This window comes from Camelus ferus, chromosome 1 (genome assembly GCF_009834535.1).
Source record: "Camelus ferus isolate YT-003-E chromosome 1, BCGSAC_Cfer_1.0, whole genome shotgun sequence".
Taxonomy (NCBI): Eukaryota; Metazoa; Chordata; class Mammalia; order Artiodactyla; family Camelidae; genus Camelus; species Camelus ferus.
In genome coordinates, this window is record NC_045696.1 from 45407359 (window position 1) to 45432708 (window position 25350).

A 25350-nucleotide genomic window follows, 5' to 3' on the forward strand; every position below is an offset into this window, starting at 1 on the left:
GTCTGTCCTCATCTTCTATTATTTCTTTTTCTCCTTTTGCTCCATGGACATTGGCTTCTTTGTTGCTCCTTAACACACCAGTTGCTCTGTCATCAACTGTATAGCAACTGCGGTGTTCATCTACCTGGCTGGCTCCTCCCTGATGTCTGCTCGGTCTACCACCGTGTCTCCTTCAGGTCTTCATTTAAATGCCAACAATGAGGCACTAAAATTAGCACTGAGGCTGGCCCTGACACACAATTTAAAATTACAGGTACTAACCACTAGCCATCTGTACTTTATTTTATTCTACAGGATTTACTGCCATCTACCATACTATATATTATACTTCTTTATTATTGTTGGTCTCTTTCTACTAGGATATTAACTCTAATTTTTAATCTTTTGTTTACTGCTATACTCCCAATGTCTGATGAAGATTAGGTATTTGATAAATATTTGAGGAAAGAAAAGATAGACAAAATATGTCTGTGTTTCTCCTGGTTTTCTTGCTTCTTCCTTCACCACTGGCATTTAGTTTAATCTTCACTTTGCAGCCAGTATGGCCATTTAAAATTGTTTAAATTGAAGACCAGATCTCTTAAAAAGTAAATCTAATCATCCACTTTTCTTCTCAGAATTTTCCCTCTGGCTTCAGGGTAAAATTCAAAGTTATCAAGATCTGTAAGGCCCAGCAGGGTCTATTCTTTCATCCTGTCCTTCCCTGCCTGGTTTTGCTGTTTCTAGAGCACAATAAGCACATGCTCCATTAAAAAAGAAAGAAAGAAAGAGAGAAAGGGAGAAAGAGAGGAACAGAGAGTGGGAGAGAGGAAGAGAGAGGGGGAGAGAGAAGAAAGGAATGAAAGAAAAAGTCTTCTCAATGCCAGTACATGCCACAGACTCTAATATGTTTTTTCTGGTTCTATTTTCACTTATCACCACTTAGCTCTATATCTCTATCTATGTATCTATCTGAACATGCATGTATGTAATATGTATGCATGTAACTCTCTTTCTTTATGTATAATCTATCAATCATGTAACTAAACTCTATTCATCTAGTTATCTACCATTTATTGCCTGTCTTCTACTAGAAATGTAAACTCTTGTGAGGATAAAAAAATTCTAGGAGCATTCCAGGTACATACTAGATACTCACTAATAATCACTGTTTAAAGTAAATAAATATTTTATAAAAATACTTTATTTTCCTTTAATAGTATTTTTTAAGAGCATTAACTGTTCTCTTTCAATTTAATTTTAAAATTCATATAGTCATTCATTTTTTGGATAAATCATTTACTCAAGCAAGTTGCTATTCTTGGACATTAGAGTTTTCTTCTCCCCCTCCATTTTTTTGATATCACAGCAGTGGCATAGAAATGTAAATAGCCAAATCTCTGTACATATCTATGCTATTTCATTAGAACAAATCCTCATAATAATCAAACTATTGGGTCAATGGGTTTTGCACATTTTAAAGCTTTCCTAGTCCTTGAGAAATTGAATTGATCTAAAAAAAATTACATCCCTACCAGCAGGGTTGATAATGATCTTTATGCCACATCCTCACCAGTACTGTTATATCATTTAAAATTTTTTTTATTTTTCTCATTTTAAAATATTTGTGTCATTAATATTATTTTTCCATGTTTCCTGATAATTTTTGCATAAGAGTGCCTTTTTTAGGAATGATCTATCCCCGTTCTTTCCATATTTTTAAAACAGTAAGCATGATTTTTCTCATTAACCTTTCAATTTATACTTTTAAAAGCAATAATAATTTCATTTATATATTTAACTTTTTCCACAATTAGTGGAATTTAAATTTGTTGTTATTTGATGTAACAATTTAATTTTTATGCAGTCAAATATTTTTTCTATTAATCCCATATATAGAAAATATTTTTCTTACTCAATAATATGGAAACACTTAAGAATATTTTTATTCATTTTTTTCCTACTATGACACTGTTTTAATGGCTGTATTCTATTTTGTCCTGTTTATGTGCTATGAAGTTTCAACAAATGTAGGGTTTAATTTGTAAAGTCAGCAATTTAGAAAGTAAGACAAAAATCACTAAGGGTCAAATTTACATCTGATTGCTGTTTCTTTGAATGAACACCAGATGAATTAGTTGGATTAAGTTTAGAATGTTCATACGCCAGTTATCATTTAAGATGATCCCACCAAGTGGTGAAGTGAAGGGATGAGTGGCAGAATTGTCTCCCAAATATTTTTTCTGGGACCTAAACTTCTGAGGGAAGGCTTTGTGTTGGGTTACATGGACATCACTATTTAAATAATTTCTCTTTCTGTCGTAAAAGCACTTAGTCTAAATAAATGTGCATACAATGGCATTAGAAATTAAGATGACTTATTTCTGTGTTGTATTTAAGTTATTTTCAATTTTCCATTGTCATATATAATATTGTGACTTACAATGTTGTGCACGTTTCTCTTTACACCTTTACCATTTTCTAAAAGTGGATCAAAATTTACAAATATTTTTTAGGATCTTAAATGCTGTATGCTGGCCAATAGGTTTCTGGAAAGATTGTAACAATTTACATTTATATGAGATGTTTGGCAATTTGTCTTAAGACAGGTAGGAGTTTTATCATTACAAATGGAAGAAAAAGCACTTTATGCTTAATGAGTAGCATAAACAAAGACAATGAAATATGATAATGCAGGAATAGTTAGTGAAAGGCAAGCTATCTGATCCATGGAAAGGGCTTTAACTCGTGATTGAATCTGGATTCATGTGAAAAATTGATAGATGTTTTACTGTCATAATTCTCCAAGACTAGATTGGTTACTTACTGCAGTTATAGTAGTTTACATATTATATTGTAAAACCATAGGCAAATTCATATTATATTAATATTTGTGCTATAATAATAGTTGTTTCCAAATTACCTATTATAAGCTTGGAACATAAGTGATGCTCAAAAATAATTATTGAATGAAAAAGTTGGTATTGCATAAAAATGGGGGAAAATTAAATGTTAACTGTCTTTTGCTTTTGATACTGAATTCCTGGTTGCCTGTATAATTGATTTGGTAATTAGTAATAAGTACAATGTCTTTTGGCATTTTAAAATGTTTTGAATTATTTCTGTAACATTATTTAACGTTTTAGGTAATTGGTTTTTTTTTTTCCATATCTTAATTGCAAATATTTTGAGATCAAGAATGATGTTTAATTTATTTCAGCATCACTGCTTTCCATTATAACCTAAATATATTCCTAAAATGTATAAAGGGAATATTCAAATGAAGGCAAGAGATCACATAAACAGTTTACATGACAATACTAACCTGTCTGTATTTTTCTCTGTGTTTAGAATCACAAAAAAATAAAAGGTTACCAAACTCACTGGCTCTGGCCATAGTTTGCTCTGTGACTTTGGATCTGTTATTTTTATCTATTGCTGTATGTGAAAAATTGGGGTAGTAGTATCTATTTTTATGACTACTGTAAATATTAAATGAAATATTAAGTGTTATATAGCACCTAGTAATAACTGAAATTTATTAAAACTCTAAAAATAAGATGGAAGCTTTCTACCCCCATCCACACCTCTGGAATTTCCAGTGTTCCTAGGGTCTGGGATGGACTTATCCTGACCTGTAGATCTTGAGGCCATAAGAGTATCTTCTTCAGAGTGACTTCCACCAGTAGAGTCACAGTACCTACTGTCTACATACATACATTTAACTTTCCTTTAATTTTGTATATTTCATGGTGGCAGGGATCTATGAAGGAAAGTGGTTTCTCCTTGGCAGGCTGTCCTGAAAGAAAGCAAATGGATTTTGTTTTTTGAAAAATTAAGTGGTGTGTGTATGTGTCTATCTCCCACATAATACTGAAGACCACAAAATAAAATACCAAAAGGAACCTAGATGACCTTAAGGCTAAGTTGTAATTCTTTAGATTCTGAGTTCCTCAATTCTACAATTGAGTGTGTCTTGTTCATAAGCTTGTGAAACATTTAGATTAAGCGTAGTGGTTGAACAGATCTTAGAGGAATGAGGTAAATGGAAATGCAGTGGCTTGAATTCACAGAAGAGTTAATATGCAGGTTATTTTTTAAGAAAAATGAAGACAGATTTTTATAGTGAGGATGTGGGCAGTGGGTGAATAAACTGGATGAAAAGGTGCCCTCTACACCTTTTAAATTGCTTTTTCTCAACTCTTTAAGTAAATACCTCCGGAAATGGGTATCAATCTTTGCTTACTGAATAGAGCCAAAGACATTCATCAAAGAGGCAGATAGAAGACTAATTTTTTATTGTTATATAAACAAGGAGAATTAGGAGTAGAGGGCTTATTTCCATGTTCTTAGTGTTTGCCCATGTATTTAGCATTAAGAAAACAGAAAAACATTTCCACTTTTCATTGTATTTAAAATGATATATCCTTGCACTTGAAAAGCCATTTTTCAAGGAGATATATATATATATATATATATATATATGTGTGTGTGTGTGTGTGTGTGTGTATATATACACACACACACACATCTATACACACACACAACGTGCATACAGATTATGATTATGTATGGGCGAGTATGTGTGTATATGTATGGATACTGTGTTTATCATGTTAGTATTATGTATTTTACTAAGAGAAAAATACAGAAAAGGATAACTGCAATATTTTTTAGCTATCTTTCTGGGTCAGGTATTGTTCTATTACGTTCTTCTTTAATACTTTTTTTAAGCTTTATTTGACTTAGGTTGCTGGGGTTCTAGCTAGAATAAATTATAGTGTAAGAAATTCTTGCTTCACACCTTTACCCAATAAACCAACAGCTTTGTGAGTTTCCTTCCTCCAAGTTACCATTGTCCTGGGAACTGAGACCTTTTGTGTATCTCCCTGTCTCCCTGGCTGGTGTCAAGTCAAGACTGCCTCAGAAGGTTAAAAAACAAAAACAAAAAAAACAATGTGGAAGTAAACCACAGATTGCCGGTTGTAGATTTATATGCCCGATGATGCCAGCAAATTAAAAGAATTAGCAATAAATCTACAATAAACACACTAAGTACCCAAATGCTTTTGCATTTAGCATTCATTCTAGAAAGGTGTCACATACTTTTCCAAGACTCCTCATTAAATAAGCAGCAAGAAAGGTAAAAGAAACAAGTCACAGCAGGGGCTCACTTAACTAGAAGACTTCACACTGGGAAAAGTGTTTAAATTCAGGGCACTAGCATACTATTTATGCTGCACTTAAATTCCCATTTTCCAAATATATCATGATTTCTATGTCTTACATCCTTATTTAAACTGTTCAGATTACCTGGCACCCTTCCCCTTTAGGACTTAAGCAATCTACACACATCTCACATCTGACAGGGTTTGTATGCCCTTCTCCACCCATCTGACCTTTTGTATTCTTCAGCAAAGTAGTTTGTCGTCATAATCATAATACATAATAAAGAATATGATAGAGATCTGAATTGGGAGAGAGGATGTCCCTTAATCTCTATACCTTCCATAGTTGCTGTAATAACATGACTGTTAACATGACTCAGATTACTCTTAGGTGAAAAGCTTTGTCTAGGTTTTAATTATGACTCCACCAAGGTCCCTCCCAAACATGTGAGGGAAGGAAGAATTGGGAAAGGTAAGGATTCTTTTTTATAAAAAAAAAAAAAAAGCTTATTAATTGTCTGTCACAAAGTATTACATATTTAGTATAGAAAATGTTGAGTTATACAAAAAGGAAAAAAAGTCATATAGAATAGACCACTGATTTTTAATGCATTTTTTGTTGTCTTTTCCTCAATATATCAAATACAGTAATTTTTAGTTATAATGACAATTTTTCTTCACTAACTTTATATTATAGCACCTTATCCTACTATGATGAGTTCTCTGTAAGCGTTATTTGAGTCACTGGCATGTTAAGCAGATGTTCTCATGTCTGTAGATCTTCAAATTTTCTACTTTTTTTCAGTCTTCATATCTCTCAAGTATTCATCAAAGTTTTCTATTTCCTTGTGTTTCATTTCCACAAGTGCTCTCTGTATGGCTATCACATCAGTAGCAACATAACAGAGGGTAGGCTTGGTTTGGACCATTTCTCTTGCCATCAAATACACAGATACCATGGCATGGTCTGTTGGAAACAATGCTCTAATGCAGTTCTTTAGAATCCTGTGGTTTACAGAGGTGCCCCCTGGGCAGCTGGGGAGGGAGTAGGAGTTGGTGTGGATCATTTGCAAATAAGTGTAAGAAAGGATGGGTCTGACCGACTCACCTCAGTTTGATTTATCTTACATATTAGAGTTCATGTCATATCACTACCCTAACTAAAAGCAGTAAATCAAATACTGGAGTTTAAAGCGATAGCAGGATAGGATAGCTGCTTTTCTGGAGGTAAGAATGTTACGGTCTCTTAAAATACATTGGATACCATCTACTCTTATAGGGGACAAACATGTCTTCCACTGCACACGGAGATACTGTCATCCTAAGTTTAAAACTAGGTTTTAGCTAAACTTGGAATTAAAAAAGAAATGACTTAGTAAACTAAACTATCCTAACCATGATTGGTACTCATATGGCCTCAGACTGTTTTTAATAACAGGCCTGCTATGAATACACAATGACATGAAGCTGAATGTGCAGGGAAGTGGCATTTTCAAAAAGCTGTTTTAAATGACATCATCTTTGGTGCAGATGCTGGAGACAGTTATGAAACACTTCAAGCTGCAAGCACATTCCCCTAACATATTTGCCTGTCCAATCATTTTCATCTCATCTTACTTCAATTCCAGATCAAGGATATTTTGTTTGCCTGTGATATAAAATGTACTAGTGTCACGTTAAACGTCACTCCCAAAAAAGGCAATATGCAAAACTGAAAAGGATATGGGAAAATTTCAGAGTATACTTACTTGTACTGTCACATCAAATAAAAAAGGAAAATAAAAGACTATGGTTCTTTTTAATTTTAAAAATATACATAGATCTGTACAAAAGAATTGTTTTTAGAATCTGGTTGGTATCCTTATAAATCTGAATGGTAGTATTATTCAGACTTCTATGCCTAATTCTTATCCTTCTCCCTAAGCTTTATAATACAAAGATTCTAAGAATAATTTAAAAGTATATTTAAGGACATAACGAAACAGAGAGGCAAATAATAGAAGAAAACAGTTTTTAAATTAATGGGAAGGTAATTGCATATTTTCATAATTTGCTACAAATTTGATAAATTTTAATCCAACACATAAAGGAAAGCTCTCAAATTATATAATAGTATGTGTATAACCATGTGTGTTGAGGGTACACACACGTGCAGTGAACTCAGCTTGTCTATAGATTGAACTAATTACCATAATTGAAGCTCTAGGGAAGCTGGAGTCTGTGATTTCCATCAATAGGCATGGATATAATTAACCAATAACTATGGAGGATGTGGTTCTACAAAGTAACAGTTTTTTTTAGCATCTGCCAGAAGCACATCTGTTGTGTTATATTTTATTGGCACACTATGATTAACAATCCAATACATTTTAAAATATTCACATGATTTAACTTTTATATGTTTACATTCTTATAAAATCACCATGATTTTCCCTCCCTTGCTTCGGGAAGTATTTCCTTTGCTCTAACCTATCCAGTTGCTTATATCACTTTATCTACACACAGGCATACTCTCGTCTCTCTCCCCCAACTGTACATCATCACTCATTAATAATAAACATCAGGCTAGATTTTATAGACTTTGGGATCCCTCAGATTTGTGAGGGCTTACATGTATATACAAAACTCTCTTGTGAACATCATCAGTCATTATCTATGTTCAGTATACCTGTCATACATATTCTTAGCCCTAAACAAAACTTTCATGTCTGAGCCTAATATTCCGTATCCTGATCCTGTAGGAATCTGGGTGAAGTGGGTGGTCTGACTCTTCTCCCTTCCCTTCCCCCTCCCAGACCTGAAACATGCACTGCTGCTGCTCTGGGTGCTACTACTACAACTAAGCTAAGAAGCTGAGTGTTAGAGTCAGTTCTGTCCTTTCCCAGTGCTAAGTGAATGAACAAAGTTCCTCCGCCCAAGACACAGCACACCAAATGTTGAGATGTAGAGGTCTGTGGCAGAGAAGAGGTTTATTCACAAGGCAGCCAAGTGAGGAGATGGGAGAACAAATCTCAAATTCACCTTCCCTAAGGCGGGGGTCTCTGGATATTTGTGGGCTAAATCTGAGGTGTGGGGAGCTTGGGGGAAGGTGACAGCAGGTAAGAAAATGCTGAGGTAACTGTCATTCTGCTCAGGCACAACTAAGCTTCTTCCTGGGGTGCTTGTTTCAAAATGGCATCTCTGAGGGTGGCGTTTTTGACCCTCTGATGTCACCGATTGGACACATGCGTGTGCCCTGATAGAGAGTCAGTGGCCCCAACCAGTCTTAACTGGCTTGAGCTCACACCGGACACAGCCGACTCCAAGTTGTTTGACTTGGGCAAACAACTTATTGGTTAGGCCACGTGATGCTCGGAGGACATGCAAGTTTTTGTAAAAAAAAAAAAAAAAAAAAAACAAAGTGAGCTTGAGTAATGAAGCCAGGTTACAGTTTATTATTTATTAAGCAAGTTATAGTTTAATGGATCTAACTAGAGATTACCCTTGATTTCACCAGTAATAAGGAAAATTATTTTAATACTTATTAAATTTTAATATTTTAACATTTTTATTTCTTAGATTCCAAATTATTCTGAACATCAGTGTAATTTTACTGAGCCAAATCTATTTAGACAAGTATATTTCCTTTCCAGATCAAAGTTAAGAACTGGTTGGAAAAATAAGAGGAAAAAGGCATAATTTCATGCATACACAGTTAAATTTTTGGTATGTAGATATGATCAAGACTAAGTTCATGGATTTTTGATTGGATGGAAGCCTATGATAAAATAATAATTATCAGTAGCTCAATGTATTATGCTTTTTACAGTCAATAATAAAATTGTCAATGTGGATGAGGAGATCAAAAGAATATTCTTATTGAATTACTGATAAAATCACGTTGAGGAGGATGTTTGGAACCTTAAAGGTTTAATCTGTGGGGATGTGGTCATAAATGATTTAATAATTAGACAAATTTAAATGTATATAGATATAAATAAATAAATAGGATAATATTGCCTTTATTTTATTAATTGAGGGAAAGCATATTTACGAAAAACTCTTAAGAAGAGTGGATGCCTCTGGGAAGGAAAAAGTCCCTTTTAGGACTGAAACTTGAATGCCCTCCTAGTTCAATGGGATGGAAGGTGAGAGTTGAATTTAAGTAGCTATAATGCAAATAAAGAAAGTAATAATTTTTACATTTCTTACATGACTGAGTTTGAGGACTGAGACTAACATTAATTTTAATTTTAATTTATTAAACGAGCTTCAGTGGGGCAAACCACAGGAGGAAAGAGAGAGAGAATACAGCCATGCATCAAGAGATTTCCAAAACTACTGAGTGAAAGCAAACTTTTAAAATATCATTTCTACAGCTCCTGTTCTTAAGGTAAAAATTCTTAATCAGGTGAAGATTAATAAGCATAGAGTGAGGGATTTCTCTCACCATACAAAGGGCTCTTTCAGAAAAATATGTCTATCATTTTACTAAAAGTTTAAGATTAATAATAACATGAAACACATAGAGAATGATCAGCTCAATCTGGTATTTCAAGAATAAAGATGTTATGAGTAAAGATCATACCATCCTATGTAAAAGATTTCTTTTACCATGACTCTTTAAGGAATTTTCATTGGTTTTTTTAGTGAGGTCCACTTAGAAAAACTTGCACTTTACCATACAGAAATTAATATAAATACTATTATGTTTCTACCTTGTGGTATGGATTTAGTGATTCTAATTATTATTACTACCATTAAACAACTATCTTTACAAAATCCTGTCATAAAGAAGGTTATTTCTATTCCACTGCATCATATTTCACATTCTTTTCTAAAGCCAATCTCTCTACCTGGTTAAGTCCAATCTCCTCTCACCCAAAAAAACACTGCTCCAACAATTCTCCCTTTCTCTCTTACATCATTCACTTTCTCCCTTCTCCACTGGATTATTGAGTTAAGAAACCAGCCTTAAAAAACCAAACAAATAAACAAAAAGCAAAATGAAAAAATTCTCCTGAGCTTACATCCCCCTATTTCTCCCCATGAACTGTATTAATTTTCACTTTCTACCTGCTGCAAAATTCCTTGAATTTGTCATCTCCGCTGTTTTTAATTACTTTTCTCCCACTCTCTCTTAAACCCACTCCAACTTAATTTTTGCCCCTACAACTCTTTGCTCCTGCAAGATCACCAAGAATTTATGTAATGCTAAATTTATTGATCAATTCTCAGTCTTTATTTCACTTGGCCAGCTTATAGGCCAAGGATTTGACACAGATGATCACTTCTCCCTCTTTTTTTTTCTTTTTGCTTTTGCCTCTTTGCTTCCGGGATACCACCTTCTCAGTCTCTCTTCCTATCTCATTGCCATTCCTTCTCAGTCCTCTGCCTTTTTTTTTTTTTTTTTTTTTGTCTTTTTTTTAAACATGCCAGGCATTGTCTTATTTTAAGACTTTCGTGGTGTCTTTCCACCTAATCAGATTGTTCTTGCCCCAGATATTCACACAGCACTAATACCCTTAACTTCTTGGTCTCCTAGTCTAAATCTTATCTCAATGAAGGAAACTGACTACCTTTTTAAAAATTGTGATCCCTTGTACTGCATTCTCAATCTACTTAACCTCCTCTGTTTTCTGTTCCATATCTGTTACTACCTAACTGTATAATTTACCTAATTATCATTTTTATTTTCTCTTATCTGCGTCCCTTCATCAGAACGTAAGTTCTATAAGGGCAAAATCCGGTGCCTTGCATACTCTTCTGGCCCTGCTGGTACACGTGGGCCAACTCTTGCAGCTCATTTGGAGATAAACTTCTTTTCCTCTCATATTAGACTGCATTTGTCAGGGTTTTTCAGACAGACAGAACCAAGAGTATATATAATATGTATATTATACCTATAGAAGAGAGATATTATATCCATAGATATATATTATACATATAGATAGATATACATGTAGATAGATATAAATGTTATAAACAGACTTATTATAAGAGATTGGATCATGTGATTATGGAAGCTGAGAAGTCCCACTCAGGAAAGCTGGTGATGTATTTCCATCTAAGCCTGAAGGCCTGAGAACCAGGCAAATCGATGGTGTAAGTTCGTCTGAGGACAGAAGACTGATGTCCCAGCTTAATCAATCAGGCAGAGAGACAGAGTACACTCTCCTTTTCTTTGCCTTCTTGTTCTATTCAGGCCCTCAACAGATTGTCTGAAGCCTGCCCACCAATTGGGGAGGGCAATCTGCTTTACTCAGTCTACTGATTCAGATTCTAATCTCATTCAGAAAAATTCTTTAGTCAACTGTCTGGGCAAATGTCTTTCCTGCAATGCAGGGAACTTGACACATAAAATTAACCATCTCATAAACTAACACTTCTCCAGTCAGGTTATGTTGGCCTACATGGCAGGGTTGAGGGCAGATTCCAAGGGGGAGAGGGTGCTTGTTGTTTTGCAAGGAAAAATGAGGCTTCCATATTTTCAGGTGCATCAACCTAGGTGTAACCATTCTACACGTCAAGTTCGCAACTTTCTCAGCCGTTAGCGCAGACGTGCCTTGGCCACAAGTTTGACTTTCCTAGGAGTTCTGGTATTTTTATGTTTAAGCTCTTGGTCTCATACTAGCTTTCCCTACCCACCATGTATAACAGATGAGAGCCTTTTTATATGCCACAAAGGAGGCACTGTAGCTTTCACAATTAACTCTCAGTCTTTTGTTATCTTTTCCAAAGGTTAACTGAGTTTAGCAACAGCCACTCAATTTGACAGCCATTATATTTTCTATTTTCTTCATATTTTCGATTATCTGAATAGTGGGCAGTGAAAATTCATGTTCTCTGGCCTAGCATCCCATTTGACCTTTAATAAAAAATTAATAATCATATTGCTACCAGTGCCAAAGGTTATCTGAGCTCCACTTACCAATGACGGGATACTCACTGCCACTAGGTGGTAGATGACTTAAGTTACAAAATCCTACCATCATCTCTGTTTTCTCAGACCATGTCCAGTGCCAACTGTTACAGCTTGTGGGTTATGGGAGGATGTCCCTTGGAAGCAGGTGAGTTGAAAACGAGCATGCAGGAGCATTATTAGGCAGTGCTCCTGGAATCACCATCTGAAAAAGGGAAGAGAAAGAAGGAGGCTTGAACTGAGGGAGAAGTTAGGTTGCATGCAGTCTCAAAGGCCTTAGTCAATGTTACAAAGAGTTCTGAAACTGGAATAGTACTGTTAATATCACTAACTAGGATGAGGGGGCCTAGCTTTATGTCCCTTTGTCAGGGAGTCACTGGACGAGGATTATCCCACGAAGAGGACATGACCTTGGGTGATACTAGCTAAAGCAACTGAGAGGAAAAGTGATGTTTGGGAGCCGTCTGCTGACTGCACTCTGAGAAACTGGAGGAATGAATCATTTGATCTTGAAGATGGATCTGTAATACCTTCTATTTCAGTTTTTCTGAGGGTTAATAGATATTGACCAAACAGTCCTGCATGGTATGTCTGGTATATTGCATTTCCTCAATGACTTGCTGTTGAATATGTGAATAATGATATATATGTTTTAGGAATTCAGTATTTGGCTAAACTCAGTCAGTGTGCTCGTCCGAGTTAGATCAGCATATCCTCTATAAAATGATAACTTGCAACTAGTGCACACCTTGAAAATAGTATAAAGAATAGAAACATGATCAGTGTTTTGATGGCCAAAGAAAAAGCTGAAGCAAATTCCTAATACTTAGTGGGATTACACACTAACTAAAATCTTGAATTATAGAATTAGTATCAATTTTGGCAAAAGGTATAGTATTATTAGAAAAAAAAAACCAGCTAAAATTAGAGTTTTTAATGATACCAAGAAACTACCTAATAATTCCATTAAGACAAAGTTCAACAAACAGCAGGGTGCAGGAGTATGGATCTGAAATACAATTGAAGAGTTCTATTAAGAGATTAAGAAGACACAAGACAGGAAGAGAAAGTTGATCACAGCCAAGAAAGTTGACCCTAAGAGAGGGTTCAGTAAATTAGAATGACAGATTTAACATGTTCTACTAGTTCCATGATATGACAATTGTTGTTCTATAAGAAAAGAATTCTACGTTTAGGAAAATTAAAACTAAACTGATTTAAATAAAAGTGATTTTCTTAACTATAGAGTGCTCAGGATCAAAGATTTTAATGTACTTGTGTTAGTTTGAGGTCTTTGAGAAACAGATGCCGAGATGGGATTAAATTATAAAACAGATAATTCCGGTTAAAAAAATAAAGAGCTGTAAAAGCTAAATAGAGGGAGGGACCAGGATAAAAGTGGGAAGTGCCTTCATGTCAGGGTGGAGGTATGTTGCCTATGAGAGGTGAGAGGGAAGGAAGCAGGACTGGGTAGGAAGAGCTTCAGACTATAGCACAGTTCAGAGAAAATCTTCACCTGACAACAGAACGGTCCTGGAGCAAGACCGTCGCTCAGAAGAGTCTTACACGGGGTCACAATGGCCTGTCTCTAGAACTCCTGCCATGCTCAGCCACTGGCTGGGTCCAGCCCCGGGGGAAGTGCGACTTTGATGTGAACACTGCAACGGATATGAAGGTGTGGTAGCTGGGAGCTGTCAGTTGATTGTTTTTGCTATTGCTGGTTCTACTGAAAGGAGATCTGAGTGGCCACACTTCCGTGACCACCACACATGCTAATAATATGTGAATATGTTGTGAATTTAAAACAAAGGGATATAGAAAGCTGTTTCCAAATTTTTGTTTGGCAGCATAGCCCTTATAAAACCAGTGTTCTGTGACTTGGGCATCTGGTGTAGAGAAGATAAAAGTGAATTATTTCTCTTTAAAATAACATATAAGAAAATTTACTAGTCTGATTTTTACTGGCAACAGAACAAAATAAAAAGTGATTTTGTCAACAAAGTAAAAATTTATATTATGGATCAGGAATATCATCTGATATAATATGTGGTGAAAAGGCAAAAAGATTTACCAAATGTATTTTAGAATTTCAAATCCTGCATAAGATGACTACATCTATCTTCCTAAAACTCTTTTTCTCCCCAAATTTTCAAATGCATCCCTTTCTCTTACTGTCTTTTTCTTCTCAGAATCTTTGATTCCCTAGTCTGTCACTGTGGCAGCCACAAAAATGCACTCTCAGATCTCCTGCTGTGGAGTGGATGGTTGGCTGAAAGCCCCAGCTGCTCCCTCTGCTTACTCTCTAGCCCTCCCACCCCTGCCTGACTGATTCCCTCCCCCAACCCCCTTGATAAACAGGACCCATTATTCTAGCAGGATTCTTTGTCTCAGGGATTTTCCATCACCTTAGAACAGAACTATAGTCTGAAACTCTGACTACTAATCCTGCTTTCCCCTTTATCCTTCAAAGGCATTTGTCCCAATACGTTTCTGGCATATCTAATCCCATACTGGTGTCTGCTTCTCAGAGGATCCAAAATAATAGTCACTTATATATTTCTATTCTCTAGCATTTTGTCATGGGTTCTCTACATTTCTCATTCTGTTATTTCATTATTTTCTCATTATTTTATACCAAAGAATTCCAAACCTATTGTTTAGGATCCTTGGGAGCTAATTCTGTCTTTGTCTCTGTTTCTATCTGTTAACTCGGTTTAAAAATAACCTGGGGAAATACTTCAGTAGCTCAGAGATGCTCTCTGACATGTGCCTCCATTCTCAATCCTGCTGCTTTGGCACAGTGTGCTTGTACTTGGATTCAGCCCCTCTGCTGGGCCCCTTGGATTGATGTCTTGGTTGGACTGCATGCTTACATTTTGATATTTTTATTCTTTTTTTTTTTTTTTTCATTCCTAGGCACTAACCCTTTGATAGCCCTGAGCTCCAAACTTCAGAATTAGTGGTCCAGTTTCTCTCACCCACACACACCCTGAATACCTAAGACCCAGCCAGGATCAAAAGCTCAGACATACTCATGGGTGGAAGAGGAAGACTAAAACAAACTCCAAACTCTGTCCTGAACTAAAGCCCTGTATATCTAATAACGTATTAAATTGCTCCACCTAAATATTCCACTGGACCAAATTCTCTAGCTCTAAAAATGAACTTGTCATTGCTTTTGACACAAATATGCCTCATCATTATCTTGAGCAATGTCAATGACAGTGATGCCATTAACTAAGTAAGAAATCTGGGAGTTCCTATGACTCCTTCTACAAGCTTGTTTCTCATTTCCCATCACTCACCATTTCTGTCAATGACCTTTGCATTCATTATTTAGTTTTCTCTTATCTGTCCCCACAACCAGTGCCTCAGGTCCAGTCTTCATCGTTACTCACCTGTACCATTGTAAGAGCCTCCTTGTTTGTGCAATGGCCTGCATTTGTTTCCTTCCATCTACTGTCTACATTTCTGCAAGACTGATTTTTTTTTTCAGGATACAAATTGAAACTGTTTATTCTTGGGTTTAAAAATCTTTTGATGGCTTTCCTTTACCTAATGACATGGTCCAAACCCTTTGTTACAGCATTTAAACTCATTATAACCAAACTGTTATGAATTTTTCTGCTTTATTATTTATCCTTCCTCCATTCACTTTACGCTTGAGTGGTCTAGCTGAACTCTGGTCACCCATGGAACATGACCTGGTCTGTCATGCTACTGAACTTTTCTGGGCATGATGTTCCTTAAGTGTGAAGTGCCTTTCTCCTTCCTACGTCCTGGAAAAGTATTAAGAATTCAAGGCTCAATTAAACATTATCACCTTTTTGAAGCATTTTTATACTCTCTCTTATCCATTAAATTTACAACCACCTCTCTCCCTCTTTGCTCACTTCACAGAGCTAGGCACTTCTACTGCACCCTGTTCTTGCCTCTATATAAAGCCCTTTATAATGTACACTTATTCACTAGTCTGCTTTCTTTACTAGGCTGTGAGTTTTTTGAAGGTAAGCTCAAGATACTTATTTTGGCATCAAAAATGTCAAGGGCTATGTCTGGCACTTAGAAGATGCTTTAAAAAGTGTGTTGAGTAGACTACCCCTTCCATTGGATCGTTATGCCAAGCAAGACAATGTTTTTAATTCAAGAAAGTTCAGTGTCCAACATGAGAAGAAGAGCACAATGCTTACTGATGAGTCTTAATGAGAAGAAAAGAAGAAAGAAAAGAAAAGAAAAGTCTAACAAAAAGAACAAACAGTTCTGAAAAAATAGGGAATTATAGACATTAACTTTTAACTAATGTTGAATCAAATTACAGAATGCCCCTGGGGAGTAATGCCTGTAAGATTTTCAACTTCATTTCCCATAAAGTCAAAGCATTCTTATTTATTCTCAAATAATGGGAAACCTAAAGGATGTGGCTTGTTTTAAAATACATTTCCATGCTTTGATGAGAGGTCTAGCTTTGGCAGGCTGACCTGTGTAATAAATTTTCCACAAGTAGTTGTGGGTCTACTCATAGCAACCCAATAATAACTAACCAGAAAGTATTCGATTACAATGGATTTTCAAAGGGAAAAAATGAGCATACTAATTTTCCCCTGGAATGTTCACTGAATACAAAGTTAGAACAAAGATACATTAGAAAATAAACTTAGTAGAGGTGTTTCAGAGCATGTAAGTCAAAAGTAAATAGTGGAAAAATGAGTGTAAATAGGACAGTAAATAGGATATAGGTGGGTGAAGACAAATGTATAACAACAGTGTTAGCATTAAAGAACTGTGAGAATATGGCCTCTGCATTCAGGATGGGGGATGGGGGTAGGGAGAGGTCCATGGATGATCAGAGTTAGGACTGAAGCAAGCATTCCTTCCCACATTTTTTTTTCATGGGTAAGAAGAGTTTCGAGATTCCCATTATGAGAATGTCTTAGGTTTCTATTTTTTCTTAATTGAAGTAAAATTCACATAACATAAAATTAACTATTCTAAAGTGAACAATTCAGTGGCATTTAGTACATTCACAACACTCCACAACTTTATCTATTTCCAAAACATTTTTATCACCCTTAAAGAAATCCTGTATCATTAGGCAGTTCTCCCATTTCTCCCTTTCCCCCACACCTAGCAACCACCGATTTGGGTGTGTCTCTGTGGATTCTTCTCATTCTGGATATTTCTTATAAATTGTAGCATGTGACTTTTTGTGTTTGACTTCTTTCACTTAGGATATGTTTTCTAGATCCAATCATGTTGCAGCAGTATTTCATTCCTTTTTTATGGGTGAATACTATTTTATTGTATTTATATACAGTAACACAGTTTGTTTATCCCTTCATATGTTGATGGACATTTGGGCTGTTTTAACCTTTTGACTTTTGTGAACTACACTGCTATGAACATGTTTGTACATGCACTTCTTAGATTTGACCATTACTTTTCATTTATTTACTCATTCGACACATATTTTTAAGACTTTAATTATGTGCTGGGATCTGTGTTAGACCCCAGGTATAAAATGATGAATGAGACATGGTTCCTGCCTTGAAGGAATTCATTGTCTAGTGGTGGGAATGGCCATGAAAGTTGGCAAATTTCAACACCATTGGTTATCTCTACAAATGGAAAATAAATGATATCCTTCAGGGAGCTATGGGATACAGAGAGAACTGTTTGGGGCTTACTTCCTTCATACTCTTCCATTTTGGTACCTGTCTGCTTTCACAGCCACTTTTATATAAATTCCATCAGAGTTTTCCTATCACTCAAATATAAGTGATCTCTTTCTTTCATTTTTGAGAAGCAAGTTATATCAGTACCTTAATGTTTGATTTATATATTAACTACTAGAAACTAAGGCATTTCTTTTTCTGGAATAATCAGGAGGATCATGGAAATAGAGGCTCTGAAGAGTATTTTCAGTCAAGATGCCAACAGGAAGGAGAAGGTACTCTTGAAGATAAGTCAATGAAGGGACTGTTTACAGAGGTGTGGGCATGATTAAAGTAATCAAAAAAGAATGTGAGGTACCCACGAACTAGCAAAACAAAAAGAAACTAACCACCTGCAGGAGGAAAAGAAATTACCAGGATGTAGTGCGAGTCAGAGCCATGGGAGGATAGCCTTCTAAAAAGAGTTGTGTGAACGCGATGTAGCCTCTGCCCAAACCACAAAGCTGAGGCAGAGGAATCAGAGATTGACATTCTTCAATCTCTCACTTTTTGAACTCTCCCACATGTTAATATTGGTCAACTCTAATCAGAATCCAGGAAGGGTGGATAATTCTAAGGGCACCAGTAGGGCAGAGAGGGGTAGAAACAGATGAAGGCAGGCAGAGGGTAGGAGAACAGCCATCACAGAAACACACTGGTAGGGAACAATGGAAGCCAATTGTGCCACTACTCAAAGCCATCTAGAGTCTTGTTCCCAAAAGAAAGACACATGGCTTTATTCAAGAGACTAGCCAAACTAGTTCCTAAGGAAAAGAGAATAAAGATCAACCTTAGGAGTATAGTAAGGGCATAATCATACAAACAGCAGCAAAGGCAGTGGCATGAAATTTAGGCAAAACTGGAACAACTGCAAAGGATATGACAGTCCAGTAGTTTAACACCCAGTCATAAATTGGAAGTGTGCTTATCACAGTCTGTTGTATGTGGCGGAATGTGAAAAAGCTTTCCTATAAATGCTACTAACATAGGATGGTCAGGAAGTTAAGAACAGCTATGTTCAACCAACATCTCGGGCATCACTAGATGAATCCTTAAACTGGCTAAGGGTGATCTCTCAGTGTGGAAGCCAATACTCTTCACCTTTGCAAGCCACACTAACTGGGAAGAAACATGTCAAGCTCATTGTTTATGTTCTCTGGGAGGAGGGTAGAAGTAGTGTAACCATTTCATAGGACAGGATCACCCATAAGATAACGTGATAGAACCGATTTTCTAGAAGTCTGTATAGGAATCACAGCAGATTCCAAGGCTATTTTCAATATTTCTAATATATTTATGTGTAGTGCCCACTATCTTAGTAAAAAGAAAGCGTAGTTACCTTAATATCAATTTGTATTTTGGGAGTTTCTCAACTGAAGTCCTTTCTTCTCTGTAATTCTGTGTTCCATTTTTTCTTGCAAATAAATTAGCAGTGTGGCTCTCAACCTCCTCTTGTTACTTGGCATTGGGATGCCCAGAGGAAGGATATAAGGATATAAAAGCCTTGCATACAAGAGCCTTTGGAGGTCATGCAATCCCCACTCACCAACTCAGGAATAATTTATTTCATGTCCTCCTTGTCCATTGCATATTCGGCTTGTTTGAAAGTTTCTTCTAACAGAACATCCACCATCTAATGTAGCAACCTCTTGAATAGCTTTAATGTTCTTATTCAGTTCCTCCTTATATTTTTATTGAGGTAAACCTGATGTACAATATTATATAAGTTACAGGTGTAATACATAATGTTTCACAATTTTGAAAGGTTATATACTCTGTTTATAGTTATTATAAAATGCTGACTGCATTCCCTTGGTTGTACAATATCTGTTGATGGACATTTAGGTTGCTTCCATACCTTGGTAATTGTAAATAGTGTTACTATGAACATTGCGTAGCATGTATCTTTTCAAATTAGTGTTTTTGTTTTCTTTGGATATATACCCAGGAGTGGAATTGCTGGATCATGTGATAGTTCTATTTTTAGTTTATTGAGGAACCTCCTTACTGTTCTCCCTAGTGGCTGCATCAGCTTACATTCTTACCAACAGTGCACAAGGGCTCCCTTTTCTCTACATTCTTGCCAACATTTGTTATTTGTGGTCTTTTTGGTGACAGGCATTCTGCCAAGTGTGAGGTGATATTTCATTCTGATTTTCATTTACATTCATTGGTGAGTGTTTGGCAGTGTTGAGTGTTTTCAAGTACCTGTTGTCTGTCTGTTTCTTTTTTGAAAAAATGTCTATTCCAGTCTTCTTCCCATTTTTAATGGGGTTTGTTTTTTGATATTGAATTGTATAAGCTGTTCATGTAACCTGAATAAATATACACAAAAAAAAGAGAAAGGAATCCTAACATAACGTTAAAGGTAGTCATCAAATCAGAAAGGCAGATGGCAATAGAAGAAGAAAGGAACAAAAAAGAACCACAAAAAAATTCAAAACAATTAATAAAAGAATATAAGTGATTACCCTACTTCTACCATCCTCCCAGAGAACATAAGAAATAATTACTTTACACATAAATGAACTAAATGCTCCAATCAAAAGATGTAGAGTGGCTGAACACAAAAATAAGACCCATATATACCCTGCCTACAAAAGACTCCCTTAAGATCTAAAGATACACACAGACTGAAAATGAGAGGATGGAAAAAAGGATTCCATGCAAATAGAAATTAAAAGAAAGCTGGAGTAGCAATACTTATATTAGACAAAACAGAATTTAAAATAAAAACTAATGAGACAAAGAAGGACATTACACAATGATCAAGAAATCAATCCAAGAAGATATAACAACTGTAAATATATATGCTTCCAACATAGAAGCACCTAAATACATACATAAATAAATGTTAACAGACATAAAAGGAGAAATTGTCAGTAACAATACTTGTGGTGGACTTTAACACCCCACTTACATCAATGGATAGATCATTCAGACAGAAAATCAATTAAAAAAACACTGTCCATAAATGACATATTAGATCAGATGAAGTTAATAGATATATAGAGAACATTCCACTCAAAAGCAGCAGAATACATATTCTTTTCAAGTGCGTGTGGAACATTCTCCAAAGTAGATCACATGATAGGCCAGAAAACAAGTCTTGGTAAATTACAGAAAATTGAAATTATATCAAGCATCTTTTCCAACTACAGTGCTATGAGACTAGAAAACAACTACAGGAAAAAAAAACTGCAAAAAACACAAACACATGGAGGCTGAACAATATGCTACAAACAACCAATGGGATCACTAAAGTAATTGAAGAAGAAATAAAAAAAAAAAAACTGAAGACAAATTAAAAAAACACAACTATCAAAAGTCTATGGGATGCAGCAAAAGCAGTTGTAACAGGGAAATTTACAGGAAAGAAACAAACAAAAATCTTAAATTAACAACCTAACCTTACACCTAAACAAACAAAACCCCTTAATAGAAGGAAATAAATCAAAAAGTTCAAAACAGAAATAAATGAAATAGAGGCTAAAAAAAAGAAAAAAGAAAAAACAATGAAACTAAGAGCTGGTTCTTTGAAAAGATAAAATTAATAAACTTTTCACTAGACTCATTAAGAAAAAAAGAGACAGGACCCAAATCAGTAAAATTAGAAATTAAAAAGGAGATGTTAAAACTGACATCATGGAAATACAAAGGATAATAAGATATGTATTTTTAAAATATCAAAGCACATGTTTGGCTTGTTTTATTTGTTTTTTTTTTTTTAATAAGGGGGTGGTAATTGGGTTTATTTCTATTTGGAGGAGGTGCTGGAGATTGAACCTGGGACCTCGTGCATGTCAAGCATGCGCTCTTACCACTCAAGCTATACCCTCCCCCCCAAGGATAGTAAGATATTACTACAAACAACCATATATTAATAAAATGGACAACCTAGAAGAAATGGACAAATTCCTATAATCTTCCAAGACTGAATTATAATAGACAGAAAATATGAGCAGAAAAATTACCAGTAATAAAATTAAATCAGTAACTTAAAAAACCTCCCAATAAACAAAAGTCCAGGACCAGACAGCTTCACAGGAGAATTCTATCCCACGTTTAAAGAATAAAAACCATATGCTCATCTCAACAGATGCAGAAAAAGCTTTTGACAAAATTAAATATTGATTTATGATAAAAACTCGCCACAAAGTAGATAAAGAGGAAGCATAGCTCAACATAATAAAGGCTGTATCTGATAAGCCCATAGCTTTCATCATACTCAATAGTGAAAAGCTGAAAGCATTTCCTCTGAGATCAGGAACAAGACAAGGATGCCCACTCTTGTCACTTTTATTCAATATAGTATTGGAAGTCCTAGCCACAGCAATCAGACCAGAAAAAGAAAGAAAAGACATCCAAATTAGAATGGAAGAGGTAAAATAGTCACTGTTTGCAGATGACATGATACTCTATATAGAATATCCTTAAAATGTCACCAAAAAAATGATTACAGCTTATGAATGAATTTGGTAAAGTTGCAGGATACAAAATTGATATTCAGAAATCTATTGCATTTCTGTACACTAAGAACAAAATATCACAAAGAGAAATTTAGGAAACAATCCCATTTACCATCACATCAGAAATAATAAAATACCTAGGAATAAATCTAATTAAGGAGGTAGAAGACTTATATTCAGAAACTAATGACACTGATGAAATAAATTGAAAATGACATTAATGGTTGGAAAGATATACCATGTTCTTGGATTGTAAGAATTAAGAATTAATATTGTTAAAATGACCATACTATCCAAGGCAATTTATAGAGTCAATGCAATCTCTATCAAAATACCAATGGCATTTTTCATACAACTAGCATAAATAATTTTAAAATTTGTAGAAACCCAAAAAACCCCAAGCAGTCAAAATAATCTTGAGAAAGAAGAACTGAGCAGGAAGTTTCATGCTCCCTGACTTCAGACTATTCTACAAAGCCACAATCATCAAAACAGCATGGCACTGGCACAAAAACAGACACATAGATCAATGGAACAGAATAGAGTATCTAGAAATAAACCCACGCACTTATGGTCAATTACTATACAACAAAGGAGGCAAGAATATACAATGGAGAAAAGACAGTCTCTTCAATAAGTGGTGCTGGGAAAACTGGACAGCTACAAGTAAAATAACAAAATTAGAATATTTCACTTCACATTTCACACCACACACAAAAATAAATGCAAAGTTGATCACAAATCTAAAAGTAACATCAGAAACCATAAAACTCCTAGAAGAAAACATAAGCAGAACACTCTGACATAAATTGTAGCAGGATTATTTTGGATCTCTCTCCTAAGGCAAAGGAAACAAATGCAAAAATAAACAAATGGGACCTAACTAAATTTACAAGCTGTTGCACAGCAAAGGAAACCATATGCAAAACAAAAAGGCAACCTACTGAATGGGAGAAAATAATTTGCAAATTATGTGATCATGTGACAAATAAAGAGTTAATATCCTCTCTATAATTATTTCTAAAAACAAATAAATATACAAAAATATTATAGAACCTAAGGCTATTAAAACCTTAAGGGAAGAGAAAGTTCAGGTTTTGTTTGTTTGTTTGTTTTTTACTCTTTAGGGTAGCTCTTTTTCTGGAGTTTTCTTTTGTTCTTTTTTTAAAGCATCTAGTAGTTACAGGATGCATCCTCTGCTTGGAAAGTGAGCCTTATGCAGCTTGGAGCAGGAGGAGAGCTGTCTCCTGATGCTGGGCTCACCAGGTTGTCTTGTTTTCACCAATCAACCTGCAGTGCCCAGAGGCAGATATCTGCATATGTTTATGCCCTCTCACTCAGACAAACCAACTCTTAAATATTTGGATCAAATCCATCTTCTTTAAATTTGGAGATTTTGATTCATTTAAGCAAATATTAAAACATCAGATTAGGGATAAAGCACATTATTTGAAAATAATTTTCTGATTACATTTACTGGTTTCATTTAATTTGAAAATAATATTTGCCAACAATAGCTTAATGCTAATGCTAACAGATGCATTTATAAACAGCATGACAAAATGTTTTCAAGATGTTCTCACACTTTGATCTTTATCTTTTTTTTCACGCTAACTGAACAAACTTATTCTAAAACATCTCTGTTTAAGAGTTAGTAGAACATTTCATACAAGAGCAACTGGATATTTATGGTATTTGGTAATATAAATAGATTTTAATAGTTTTCAAAATGTTTCCATAAACATAAAAAAATCATACATAATCCTACAATTCTGATGGTTCAGTTTTAATTCATGCCAAGATTCTGAGAAAAAACTTTCTATGCAGTAATATACTTGAATATCACATACAAACTGCTCATATACTCATATAAATCTATGATATGTGGTTTAAAAGTATATAGAAGCTGATCATCAATATTTGGAATATTTGCTTCCTAGAGATATGTATTATAATTGCCAAACTTGTTCCATCATTGAAAATAAAAATATCAATTAAAATTTAAAAATGAAGCCCTGGCCATTCATTTTACTTTATTTAGCCTAAGATTTAAGATTGACAAAATAATGAGGTTTGGTTAGATAAGCCCTAAAACCTTCTTCAGCTCTAACATTCTATATTTTATCTTCCACAGTAAATAGCATGAATGAGTATTTTGTTTCCTTTGTCTGAAAACTTTTCTAACAGTGATGAAACCAAAATTCACTGTTTTCCCTTTACATCAGTTGTCACAGTTCACAATGATAAATTTTTAAATTATTTAAATAACACTGTTAGGTAATAGTCATAAGAGCAAAGAACATGTCTATCTTATTTATCATTCATCCACAGTACATAATACCATGCCTGGCACATTGCAGGTACCCTAAAAGTATTAATATAAGGTGAATGAATCAACAAATGAATGGTTGAAACAGATTCGCTTCTCCCTGCAGAAAGAAAGACCCTTGGATGTAGAAGAGGCAGCCTGGGTCCCAAATACCCTACCCATCCTCAATCCTGGTCTCCAGAGCCTTCTGCTGTCTTGATCCAGATATTTGGGGGTCACTCCTGGGTCCTAAAAATGTTCCTAGGGGTTTGCCTATATGATCACAACACTGTAATGAAATGTGCAACCACTTACAGAATATGTCCATGTATTAGTAGTTGCTTATCAGTAACTAGTGCTGCACTGACTGCCTTTTTAAATGACTCCTCCCAATCTTTTGAATTGTGTTTTTCCAACAGGCACTGAGTCTGTGATAGCATCACCCTGAGGTCGCTAGCCTGGCAGTCTCAGCTCTTTTCATCTGAGTCTCCTGATTCATCTACCAGGCCCTGGAGGAAAGTTTTTGCTATCCTGGCAATCATCATGAACAAATAATTCTAGCCTTAATCCTCTTAAAATAAAGTTCCTTCTTATCTGTGGCTATAAGCTAAGATCTTCTATGAAAGGCTTTGCTGAGAATAACCCACCCTGTGCATATGGCTTGGGCATTGGCTCTCTGAATACCTGAACTCTCTATGACCCTCTTAAGTAACGACAGTATTGGTTTGGCTGTTGCTCTGGATGCCAGATGGGCAGGAAGCCCATCTCCTTTACAACTGGATACTTTAAAAATACACATAATTTTACTATTACT

General features: G+C 35.3%; 1 long non-coding RNA gene across 1 annotated transcript in view; it reads right to left on the reverse strand.

Moving 5' to 3' along the window:
• LOC116663263 overlaps positions 1 to 25350 on the reverse strand; it is a 110416-nt gene that overhangs the window by 76024 nt on the left and 9042 nt on the right. The window contains exon 2 of the long non-coding RNA XR_004319485.1: positions 12058 to 12253. This is a non-coding gene — a long non-coding RNA (uncharacterized LOC116663263). The remainder of the gene's footprint in view (positions 1 to 12057; positions 12254 to 25350) is intronic.